Source organism: Anolis sagrei, chromosome 3 (genome assembly GCF_037176765.1).
Source record: "Anolis sagrei isolate rAnoSag1 chromosome 3, rAnoSag1.mat, whole genome shotgun sequence".
NCBI classification, from domain to species: Eukaryota; Metazoa; Chordata; class Lepidosauria; order Squamata; family Dactyloidae; genus Anolis; species Anolis sagrei.
Genome location: NC_090023.1, coordinates 62,559,284 through 62,571,158, shown reverse-complemented (window position 1 = coordinate 62,571,158; position 11,875 = coordinate 62,559,284).

Below are 11,875 nucleotides of genomic sequence, written 5' to 3'. Positions count from 1 at the left end.
AGGACACTTAATGGCAAGCACCTGTCTTGTCTGGATTCAGTTTCAATTTGTATTTCTTCATCCAACCCATTACTTCCTCCGGGTATTCAAAGATGTCCTTTCAAGTAAAAAAAAAAAGGATTCTTAATTCACATTCACTGGATCCTGTGCCCTAACCCCAGCAAATATGGAGGGCTGAGTATATTAATATTTTACCAACAGCAAGGACACTTCCCTAATAAGGCTACAGTGTGATTGCATATTATTCATGCCACTGAGTGTCTTCAGATGTTTACTTCCTGTTGTGTATTTCCAGGCAGCCTTCATAGTAATTCTCTTCATCACATTTGCAACCAGGGAAGCATCTGCTCATCTGCATTTGCCCTGTAAAGCTGTCTTGTGATATTTAATGACTCTTCCTTCATAAAGCAGATTACTATAAAGCAAGTTCTATACTGTGTGAACATGGCCTTTTGTTGAAAGAAGAATCATAATAGTAGCCATGGGGCATTATCAAGTTTCTAGAATAAAGACTCAATTATATGTTTTGTTATCTGGTCTTTTAAGTGTTGTGTGACTACAGGTTAAGAATAGAATAGGTTGAATAGAATATAAAGAAATGTGGATCTTAATTCCTTATGTGCAAAACAAAAGACCCTTTTAATCATAGATAAACAAGAGTCATATGTCACTATTGATCTGGTACTTTTCTGGGGAACTATTTCAATTTGAGTCAAAACAATAATGTTGGATATACTGTAAAGTCTCGCTTATCCAACCTTCGCTCAGTCAGCTTTCTGTATTATCCAATGCAGTCTGCCTCCTGCCCAGATCCACAGCTGTTTCAATACATTGTGATGTTTTGGTGCTAAATTCGTAAATACAGTAATTACTGCATAACGTTACCATGTATTGAACTGCTTTTTCTGTTGATTTGTTGTAAAACATGTTTTGGTGTTTAATTTGTAAAATCATAACGTAGTTTGATATTTAATAGGCTTTTCCTTAATCCCTCCTTATTCATCATTTTCACTTATCCAACCTTCTGCCGGCCCATTTATTTTGGATGAGCAAGACTCTACTGTAAATGTTTCCAATGTATTTCTGGGATGGTCTCTAAAGATTATTTTTATACTAAAATGTGTAACATTGAAATTAGTTGTGAAGCTAAACTTGATAACTCAAAAGAACTTTTATTCCTAATGAATAGTTGATAAATGCACCCTGTGCATTACATTCACTGCCAAGGAAACCCACAGAGAAACCTAGGGCAAGTCATACTCTTTCAGTTTCAGAGTAAGGCAAGGATCAACCTCAGAACAAACTCTGCCAAGAACACCCAGTGGTAGTTGACCTTAGGGTTGCCATAAATCAGAAATGATTTGAAAGCACATAACAGCAGCTTAAAAAAAAGAGTGTACAATTTGTTCAGCATGTAGCTGCGTTGTAGTTGTAACAAAGCAGAGGGACTTCTTTGCTGCATCAAGAACAGATAATGAGCCTGTGCCATGATGAATATCTAATGCAGCCTAAATCTACATAAATTTTATACTCCTTTGCTATTTTAATTAGTCCCATCAGCTGAAGTTCTATAAATATGGTTTTTGCATACCTTTAAAAATGTCCTCACTTAGAAGCTTTACTGCTTACAGGACAGCTACTTACAGCTACTTACTGTCATTGTGACAGGCGTCATCACGCAGCTGCTGTATTTCATAATTGCCTTGGCAATGCAAAGCCATACCTCTGGATGGGCACATAATTCTGCTCTCCCGCTGAGCCACTCCCCCCTCCCTTTGGGGGGGGGGTTGCTTTTTTAAAATGGTACTTAGCAATTGCGAAGTTCTTTGCCTTTAAACAAATGTCAACCATTCTTCAGGGAAGCGGAGCAGATGCCATCGCAAAAGCCAGTGGACCTCATTGCACAAGGTAAGTCCCAGCACTGTGGCACGGTCAGGTGTGGGCTTCATCAGGGGAAGGTGCTGAACTGGTAACAACATTGTATGATAGGGGCCATCACCAAAAGTAATCGGCCTACTATGCTATCTCCATGCAATGAATAATGTATGATGATATATAATGATGATATATAATATATAATGATGATCTTTGATGGCACCTATGTGGCTGTAATAATCACTGGCTTCTACAGTCACCACTTCCTGCATAAAAAGATAATTCGTCCTCTGTGTTGCCTGATATATTACCTAAGTAATACTTCCCTGTATAAAATAGACCAAAGTGTAAACGTCAATATATATTACTTGATACAACAGAGTATATTTCCTTACAGTGGTCTTGCCCCCTCTCAGTTCTTGTCTGCCTGCACCGGATTTCCTGGCACTCTTGCTTCTTTCTTCCCTCAAACACAAGAGGGAGACTGTTCCCTGCTGTTCTCTCTGTCAAGTTATTTAAGTGTGAGTTCTGCTGGAACATAAATCTTTACAGGGCACACTCATTTATAAATAGTGAAAGCTCACATGAGAAGCATATTTGACACCAAAAATATTGAAGGAAGCAGTTTAGAATGCTAGAAAAGCTAATTAACCAAGCCAGAAGTTGGTCTCATCGCAATTGCTGTACAGCTATTTTACTTCCCATTCTTTCCCCATCAGAAATAGTACTGTTATCCTGGATATTGTAAACCTTGTATCTCAAGAAAATAGCTTGTCCAAATGATAGTGCAGTTGTTAACTGCATTGGTTTCCTACTCCCGGACATATAGGACAGAACTAAGTTTCTATGAATCTTAAAATAATTTGCACTAGCAGAGTAAATATTTTGTTTTTTCGGGTTAATATAATTCTAATTTATGGGAGAGCTATATTTTTACATGAATTTTAAATGTGTAATTTGTTTTATATGATTTTTTTTACAAATAATTATTATTGATTTATAGTTTTAAAAGGGCAGTATTTGCCCCGACAGACGTAAATTCATACAAATACATACAATACATCAACACAGCATATAATAAATACCCACTTAATCTACATATTATTATTCTACATATCCATCATTCATGTTTGCCCTCTGTTGAATTGTCTGATTGTTTTATATGATGTTTTTGATTGATTCACATGTTTTAGCCAATGGTGTTTCATCTGTTTACTTTAATGGTTTGTTTAATTGTTTGTTATGTTATTTCACTGGCATCGAGTGTTTGCCATTTTTATTTTGGAAGCTGCCCTGAGTCCCCACTGAGAGAGAGGGTGAGTTAAAAATGAAGTTGTTTATTATCGTTGTTGTTGTAATTCCACTGTGATTATGTGCCATAATGTTCACAAGTTTCCTGCTTTACCTTAACAGCATGTCTATTTATATAGACTACTTCTGAAGTTCCACTGTGACAGTTTTTACATTGATGCTCTTGGGGAACACATGGTCAAATTAGCAAGTAGCGATGTGGCCATACCCCAATGTATTGAAGCAGATACAAAAGAGATCTTAGTGCTCATCCCATTTATCTACAGATTGTAATGTTAGCATTTATAGTTGTCACTGCTATATTTGGGGATGGCTGTCTGGCTATTGTTCATTCTTATTGCATGTATTAGTTGAAGAAAAGGACAGAAGGAAATCAAAGGAAGGCAAACCCCTGAAAGTTCATCAAGTGGTATGGACATTCTTAGAATCAATGGCATCAAAAGAATTGGTATCATTCAATGCTGTAATTCATGGTGTCATTCCATAGACCATCTCCTATACCAGACCATATTACAAAAGTGCCGCTAAAATACCAGAATATTTGGAATCACTGGGTTGTTGTAGGTTTTTTGGGCTGTATGGCCATGTTCTAGAAGCATTCTCTCCGATGTTTCACCTACATTTATTGCAGGCATCCTCAGAGGTTGTGAGCAACAGAATGTTTGTATCACGTGCAGATGAAGCCACATGATGCAAAGTGTTGTCATAATTAGGTAATAATGACAGTTCTGTCTGGAGCACATGAACATTAGAAGTTCAAAATGTACATTAACATAGAGTTTTAGCCTTGTGGGTATAAAACAGGTAAAATGAGTTTACAAATCACCTTGCTGTGGTTATCTAATAAAGAATTTATTTAATTAAAAATGAATTTATCCTAAAAGACTGCAATTTTTTTTAAACATTTTGATGTCACCTCCTCTGATAGTGTCACCTCCACACCTTCCTAGTGATTTCATGGCCTCTAATGTATGTAAGTCTCACAGAGCTTGGAGACAACCTTTTGGATTGTATGCTGGCTGGGAGATTCTGGAAGCTGTCATCCCAACAATGTCTTTTTTCATGTTTTGATGTCTCCTTGGGAGAAATGTAGCACCTGACAAGCCTTTGACATAAAATGTAGTAGCTTAAAAAAATGTGGCTGGAATTTTGTCCCTTAACCTGGGTTCACAGCGTTGCTTTTCCCTTGGTTTTGTCACTGGAGACTTTTTCACAGAAACTATAAAGATACACTAGATCACCACAGAAAAGGATGTGATGACAGGAAATCCTGCTACGGCTAATCCTCATCGTGGAGTATTGTCAGCCTCCTTAAGTAAAGCCTATAAACACATCTTACTAATTCTTAACAAATGTTTGTATAGAATCTAATTTGTGATTTCCTTAGTTATCATATGGGAGTAATATGAAGGATGTTTAACTTTTAACTTTAAAAAAACCCCTTAAGATCTTCAGAATTTCCACAACTAACTATGGTTCCAAATTCTAACTTTTATCTGCTTTATAGTCCAGGTTCTTGGGGCTGCATGGCGTAGCAGGTTAAACTGCTGAGCTGCAAAACTTGCTGACTGAAAAGTCAGTGGTTTAAATCCGCAGGATGGGTGAGCTCCCTTCATTAGCCCCTAGCAGTTCAAAAACATGCAAATGTGAGTAGATCAATAGGTACCACCTCAGCGGGAAGGTAACGGAGCTTCATGCAGTCATGCCAGCCACGTAACCTAAGAGTTGTCAAAGGACAATGCCGACTCTTCAGCTTAGAAATGGAGATGAGCACCTCCTTCCAAGAGTCCGAGTCGACTTGATTTAATGTCAAGGGGAAACCTACCTTTCTGGCATCTTTGCATAAAACTATCAACAGAAATATAACACCAGAATAAATCTCTGAGAGTGAACAGACAAGGTAATCTTCAGTACAAAGACTGGACTGCAACATTTTCAAATTTGTTCATTTTGAAAAAAATACAGTAGTTACCTTTACAAAACCCAAATCAATGGCTCTGGGATTTGATGTTTCAGGCACTTATTTTAATGGTGAACCAATTGCTACTGCTACTGAAAAGAAACCCAAAGTAAATAACACACAATAGTATTGTTGTTGTTCAACAGAAAAATACCAGCATTCTGGAAAGCTCAGAACATATATCCTTTGGAAGTATATACCTGATTGCCATTAAGAAGCACAGTGGTACCCTCTAGTGGCAGAATGCCATAATTCCTGTTGAGAGCACTTCATAGAGTTATCGGAATTCTGAGAATGAGCAGAATATCAATGGTATTGTTTCTTTGTTTCAGAGTTTATGTATATAGGAATGTAAAATGCTTGTAGCAGTAAAAAGGATCTGTGAATGTATCTGCAAAACAGTTTTCTCTAGAACTCTTTGTAGTGATGTCACTTATATCACCAAAGCAGGAGACCTGAATACATGTTGCCTGCTGTATTTTTAGAAGAGTTGTTGTTTATTCATTCAGTCACTTCCGACTCTTTGTGTCCTCATGGACCAGCCCATCCCAGAGCTCCCTGTCAACCGTAGCCACCCCCAGCTCCTTTAAGGTCAAGCCAGTCACTTCAAAATAAAAGAATAATTAATTCTTTATTCCAGGATACTCCAAAGTAACCTGAGATTCTCTCCCAATTTGCTTGCTGAATCTCAGCTTTTTGTACCACATAGCCTGCAAAGGTGTTCTAGAATACCCAAATAATTGCAAACCTTTTTGGCAGTGTGGCAGATCTCAGTGAAAATATTTTCCATTTATGAATTTCATCTTAAGGCTGCTACACAACAAAGATAAATATTAATTATGGCCTTTTACTAGGAACATTTTCCACCACCTTTCTGACCACTGTTACTGCTGCTACCTTTTTGTTCATCTGTCCAAACAGGAAGAGTTCTATTAAACTCAAAAGATAATTTTTGGTTTTGGTCACTTCTAGTTAAGGAATCTTTTTATCTGCACTTCTTTTCTGACAGTCCAATTATAATCTACAGACTTCTGATGAAACTAGAGTACTAGTGACTTCATAATGAACTCATCAGAATAAGCTAGTTGGGGTTTATGAGATCACAACACGTTGCCACTTGCCAGCAAGCAGAGTATTTCAAAAAGAGCTTTCCGAGTCTAAAGTAGTGGTGTCAAACTTGTGGCCCTCCAGGTGTTTTGGACTTCAGCTCCCAGGGTTCCTGGCCATTGGAAAAGTTGGCTACGGCTTCTGGGAATTGGGATCACCAAACACCAGGAGGGCCAAAAGTTTGACACATCTGATCTAAAGCCTCCATCTCTCACCTCGTCAAAGTGCCTGGAATATTACTTTTTTCTCAGTTGCATTGCTAGATACTGTAAATAGAAGAGTGACATAAACAGAACCTTTCATTGACCCTTTTAGTCTCTGAATACATCGTGAAATGAAAGGCACTTGCCGTCTTTGGCAGGCTACACACTGACTTTACTAGTACCCCAGGGAAGCAAACATGATCAAGAAATGATGCCTAGGCTGCTAGTGGACAAGGCAGATTGAAACCTGCTGTGATACACAGTGGATCATGCTGCTGATCTCTGCATCAGTTGTAGAATCAATCCTTCCAACAGTGAGCTCTGAAGATTGGTGGTGCATGCTAACAGCAGACTGAAATACTGAGGGAGGCATCAGCCTGCTCCAAGACTTGTAGAAAATCTTTTTACAGGATGACAACCAATGTGACCATCACCAAGCAAAGCCAAATGAAGATTACAACGGCAATGGCAGGCTCAGTTTCCTATTTGTAAAGTGAAAAAAAAAATGGAAAACTGAATGGAATTATAGTAGGATTTTCATGGCAGGTCATGGCTGGAGATGAGTGTAGGCTGCAATGTTATTTTCATGTCTCACATTTAAAAGCATAGTCTTCATATTTTGTCTTTGATATGAACAATGTTTCTTCTTATGCCTCGATATTGCACCTCTGTCTCTGATACTTTAGTTCAATAGATTTTCTATAAGCGACTGTATACAATGGCATCCTTATAGTTTAAAGATTCAGAGAAAAAAAAGAGAATAGTTTTATTTCTAAAGCAGAGGTTGGCAATTGTGACCTTCAGATCTAGCCAGAATAGTCAATGGTAAAATATTATAAGAGCTGCATCAGAAGAATAACAGCAGCTCAATGCTGCTCTAGAGAATGAGAACACAGGAAGGATAGTTAGCAAAAGATAGAGAAATTACATCCCAATGTTAAAAACAAACAAACAGTATAGCTTTTTTTTTAAAGCATAATGTAGCAGTGGTTATTTTACACAGATTGGGATAATTTTAATTTACTGTTTCAAGTGATCTCCGTTGCTGATACAATTCATTACTGTTGCTCTTGTGTACCTCCACAAATCCTGCAAAATCTCCTGGGAAGACAGACAGACAAATGTCAGCGTGCTGGAAGAAGCAAAGACCACCAGCATTGAAGTGATGCTCCTAGGCCACCAACTCTGCTGGACTGACCAAATTGTCCGAGTGCCTGATCACAGTCTCCCAACTATACTCCCAACCCAAGAACAGAAAAAGGAATGTTGGCTAACCTTAAAAACTGTGGCATAGACACCAAGAACTGGGAAACCCTGGCCTTGAGCACTCTACCTAGAGGTCAGCTGTGACCAGCAGTGCTGTGGAATTCAAAGAGACACGAATGGAGGGCAAAAGGGAGAAATGTGACCTACCACCAAGATCCTATACTTGGAAGGCCATCATACTCAGACATACTCAGGATCACCTAAGGAAATTAATAAGTAACTACCTCAATGTCCCTTCTAACATATGGCAACTTTAAGATCAACCGATCATGGTGTTTTCTTGGCATGATTTGTTAAGAGAAGTTTTGTCTTTGCCTTGCTCTGAGGCTGAGAGTGTGTCTTTGGTCAAGGTCACCCAATGGGTTTCTATGGTTGAGCAGGTACTTGAATCCTGGTCTTGTGTCATAATCCGACACTCAAGTCACTATTCTGCACTGTGTCTAGATTATAGTACTAGGTTTTGCCAAACCTGATTTCATAGAATCATAGAATCAAAGAGTTGGAAGAGACCTCATGGGCCATCCAGTCCAACCCCCTGCCAAGAAGCAGGAATATTGCATTCAAATCACCCCTGACAAATGGCCATCCAGCCTCTGCTTAAAAGCTTCCAAAGAAGGAGCCTCCACCACACTCCGGGGCAGAGAGTTCCGCTGCTGAACGGCTCTCACAGTCAGGAAGTTCTTCCTAATGTTCAGATGGAATCTCCTCTCTTGTAGTTTGAAGCCATTGTTCCGCGTCCTAGTCTCCAAGGAAGCAGAAAACAAGCTTGCTCCCTCCTCCCTGTGGCTTCCTCTCACATATTTATACATGGCTATCATATCTCCTCTCAGCCTTCTCTTCTTCAGGCTAAACATGCCCAATTCCCTAAGCCGCTCCTCATAGGGCTTGTTCTCCAGACCCTTGATCATTTTAGTCGCCCTCCTCTGGACACATTCCAGCTTGTCAATATCTTTCTTGAATTGTGGTGCCCAGAATTGGACACAATATTCCAGATGTGGTCTAACCAAAGCAGAATAGAGGGGTAGCATTACTTCCTTAGATCTAGACACTATGCTCCTATTGATGCAGGCCAAAATCCCATTGGCTTTTTTTGCCGCCACATCACATTGTTGGCTCATGTTTAACTTGTTGTCCACGAGGACTCCAAGATCTTTTTCACACGTACTGCTCTCGAGCCAGGCGTCCCCCATTCTGTATTTTTGCATTTCATTTTTTCTGCCAAAGTGGAGTATCTTGCATTTGTCACTGTTGAACTTCATTTTGTTAGTTTATTTTATCCTAGCAAATTAGGACCCCTAATTCCATCTGTTATCATAAATACAGATATATATATATATATATATATATATATATATATATATATATATCACAATGTTAAAGTGTAAAAGGAGAGGGAAGGGGGGGGGTCTTCTTTAGGCACAGTTAGAAAAAGCTGCATTACCTTGAAGAGGCATTAATTTTGTTTGTGATTTCACCAGGAATGGCTCATGTCAAATACTAAAGGATTTTATTAGACAGAACCAAAATAAGGAGGCCCGCTTTTCATCCTATAATCTTTGTGTGTGGGTAGGGAAGAATCAATCAACATATCTCTATTTAGTAAAGAGAGCACCAAAGCTCTCGGCAGTACTAGTATGTCATACTCTTGCCTTCTGCTAGAGAATTTCAGTTGAATAATAATACAATCTGTCCCTTAATTACACAATAAGATTAGCCCACTTCAGGAGTTCCATGCAAGCCGGGGGAGTAGCCAACTAGTCCTGCATTCTCCCACTCTATACTGCTCCTGGTGTCTTCTACATCTGGGTGAAAGCTGTCTGCAATATAGAACTTCCCTCTGTCTCTAGAAGACTCAAGGTTCTACATTTAGGGGACAGCCTCCACCGATGGAGGCTCTCTGATCTGGACCACTATCTTCTATATATATTGAATTATATGATATTGCTGAACTCACTGGATCCATGAAACTTACAGGTATAAATATTAATTTATCAAGTTCCTATTAATTGAGTGGGTCTACCTGTAGTTGAGACTAATGATAGGATTGAAAACATATGCAACATGGGGAGCTGCTGTGCCTACCCTGTTTCGGAAGGTGCTTATTATCATTGCAGAATCAAGCGGAAATTCTACAAGGCCTTTTATTTAAACAATGGGGATTTAACTTCCTGCATAATGTAACATTCTGTTACAAACAGGTATCAGGAAATTCTCTCATTTCCTGATACCTGTTTCGTGGCAACTTTGTAAGGCTAGGTGACTAGGGCCACATACACACTTTACCCATTTCTCTGTGCGGTGGGGGTGGGGTATTGCTTTGCCTCTGAGTGCTCTCTAAAGGACATGAGACATTCTCGTGTGTTTAGAGTTTTCTGGGCCCCTACAAGGCATTTTGAGGCAAAACCATGGTAAAAAGTCCTGATTGGCTAACCACCCCGTAGACATCAGATTCTGACTCATCTTGGAAGCTAAGCAAGGTGAACCTTGCTTAGTATTTGGATGATAACCACCAATCCATACTAGGTGCTGTAATCTATACTTCAGAGAAAGCAACCAGCAAAATAAAAATGATTTAAATTTTTGCAGTTTTTTTTTAGTCTTTGAGGAGCCGGGGGGAGGGGGCACATTCACTCTCCTGGCCACACTTTGCCCACCACTGGCAATCTCTTCATATAGAGAGATTGTACCCCCTTTGAGTGGCTCAGTGGAGCTTTCGTTATTCAGTTTATGGGTTAACAGAAAACAGTTCTTGGCCTGTTTTAGATTAGCTTCATTGTGAACTGTCAGATTATATAAAACTGCTGTTGGTGGGCATCTAATCTGAAGAAATTCACTGACTTCCTACCAAATTTGCATTGTGAAGTGGTATGAATGTGGTGCCCAACTCTGTTCTCCAATACAACTCGGCCCTCCTCCTACTCTTAGTTAAATTCAGCAGCAGCATGAATCTAAATGTGACTCAGAAGGAGTATTTGATTCCTGTAAAGGAAAGTTAATACTTGAACCAGCATCTCATCGGGAATCTGCAAAGTAGCAAGTCACACTTATTTTGCTTGTTGTTAATAGTCCTGTTTATGAGCACCTTGAACTTGTTATCTCACTAATCTAACTAATTGGTAGGTTACTCACCTGTAACCATCTTTCTTCGAGTGGTCCTTCCATGAATCCACACATATGGAGTTCTGCGCCTGCGCAGGCTCCAACGGAAAACTTCCCAAGTTAAAAGTTTCAAAGTTTTGGCATTGACTAGTGACTGAATTGGTATGAATTCAATTAATGCTATCAAAAGCAAAACAAATGTAAATTGTTCCCAAGAGTTATAAATGAGATTGGCTCATTAATCCCTATTGTGTATTACACAAATTCATTATGGAATCAGAATGATCACATCAATATTAATATACTTTAAGATATACAAAAATAGAATAAACATTGTATTACAGCAACTCTGTGACCTTTGTTTCCTCATGAGCTCAAGATTTCTTTCAGTTTTCTCGAGCAATATCTCACCTTGGTTGAGTTGTCATGAAAGATGGATACACCCCAGTCTGGTTTCTCTGGATTCCCTCTTCCCTCCCTCTCCCTCTGTCTGTTTCTCTCCCTCTGCTTTTGCCCTTCCCATTGCCACCCTTTTCCTGCAAACACTACTGGAGTCACATTCCAACCCTGACCCTGGTCCAGCAACAGGCCTGTGTTGACATGTTGGTGATGCCATTGCAGGAAGGACAGTCAGCAGCTAGTTCCTCAGGTGCATCCTTTTGGACTAGCATACTGGGCATTGGTGGGGGGGGGGGGGGATATTCCGTTTGTTCATCAAATAGGCCAATCCTGGATAAACCATATAAATTTCACCCGTATTTGAACTCTTATGGCTTGTTATCTCCCATGAAAAATAGACAAGAATGATTCTATTGCTTGTATAATCAAAACAGCAGCATCCATACAAGAGATGAATGCCTCTATGCTTTCAAAATTTGAAGGATTTGCAAAAATATCTCAGTTCTTTGGGAAATGGGCTAATGGAATTGAATGGAATGCAGGCTTTCTAACAACTCACTCTTTCAAGTTCCATTAATTCGACAAGCAGTCTTTCATAAGTTTTTCTTGACTACAAAGATTCACTTGAGATTGACCATAGACATCCACACACTGC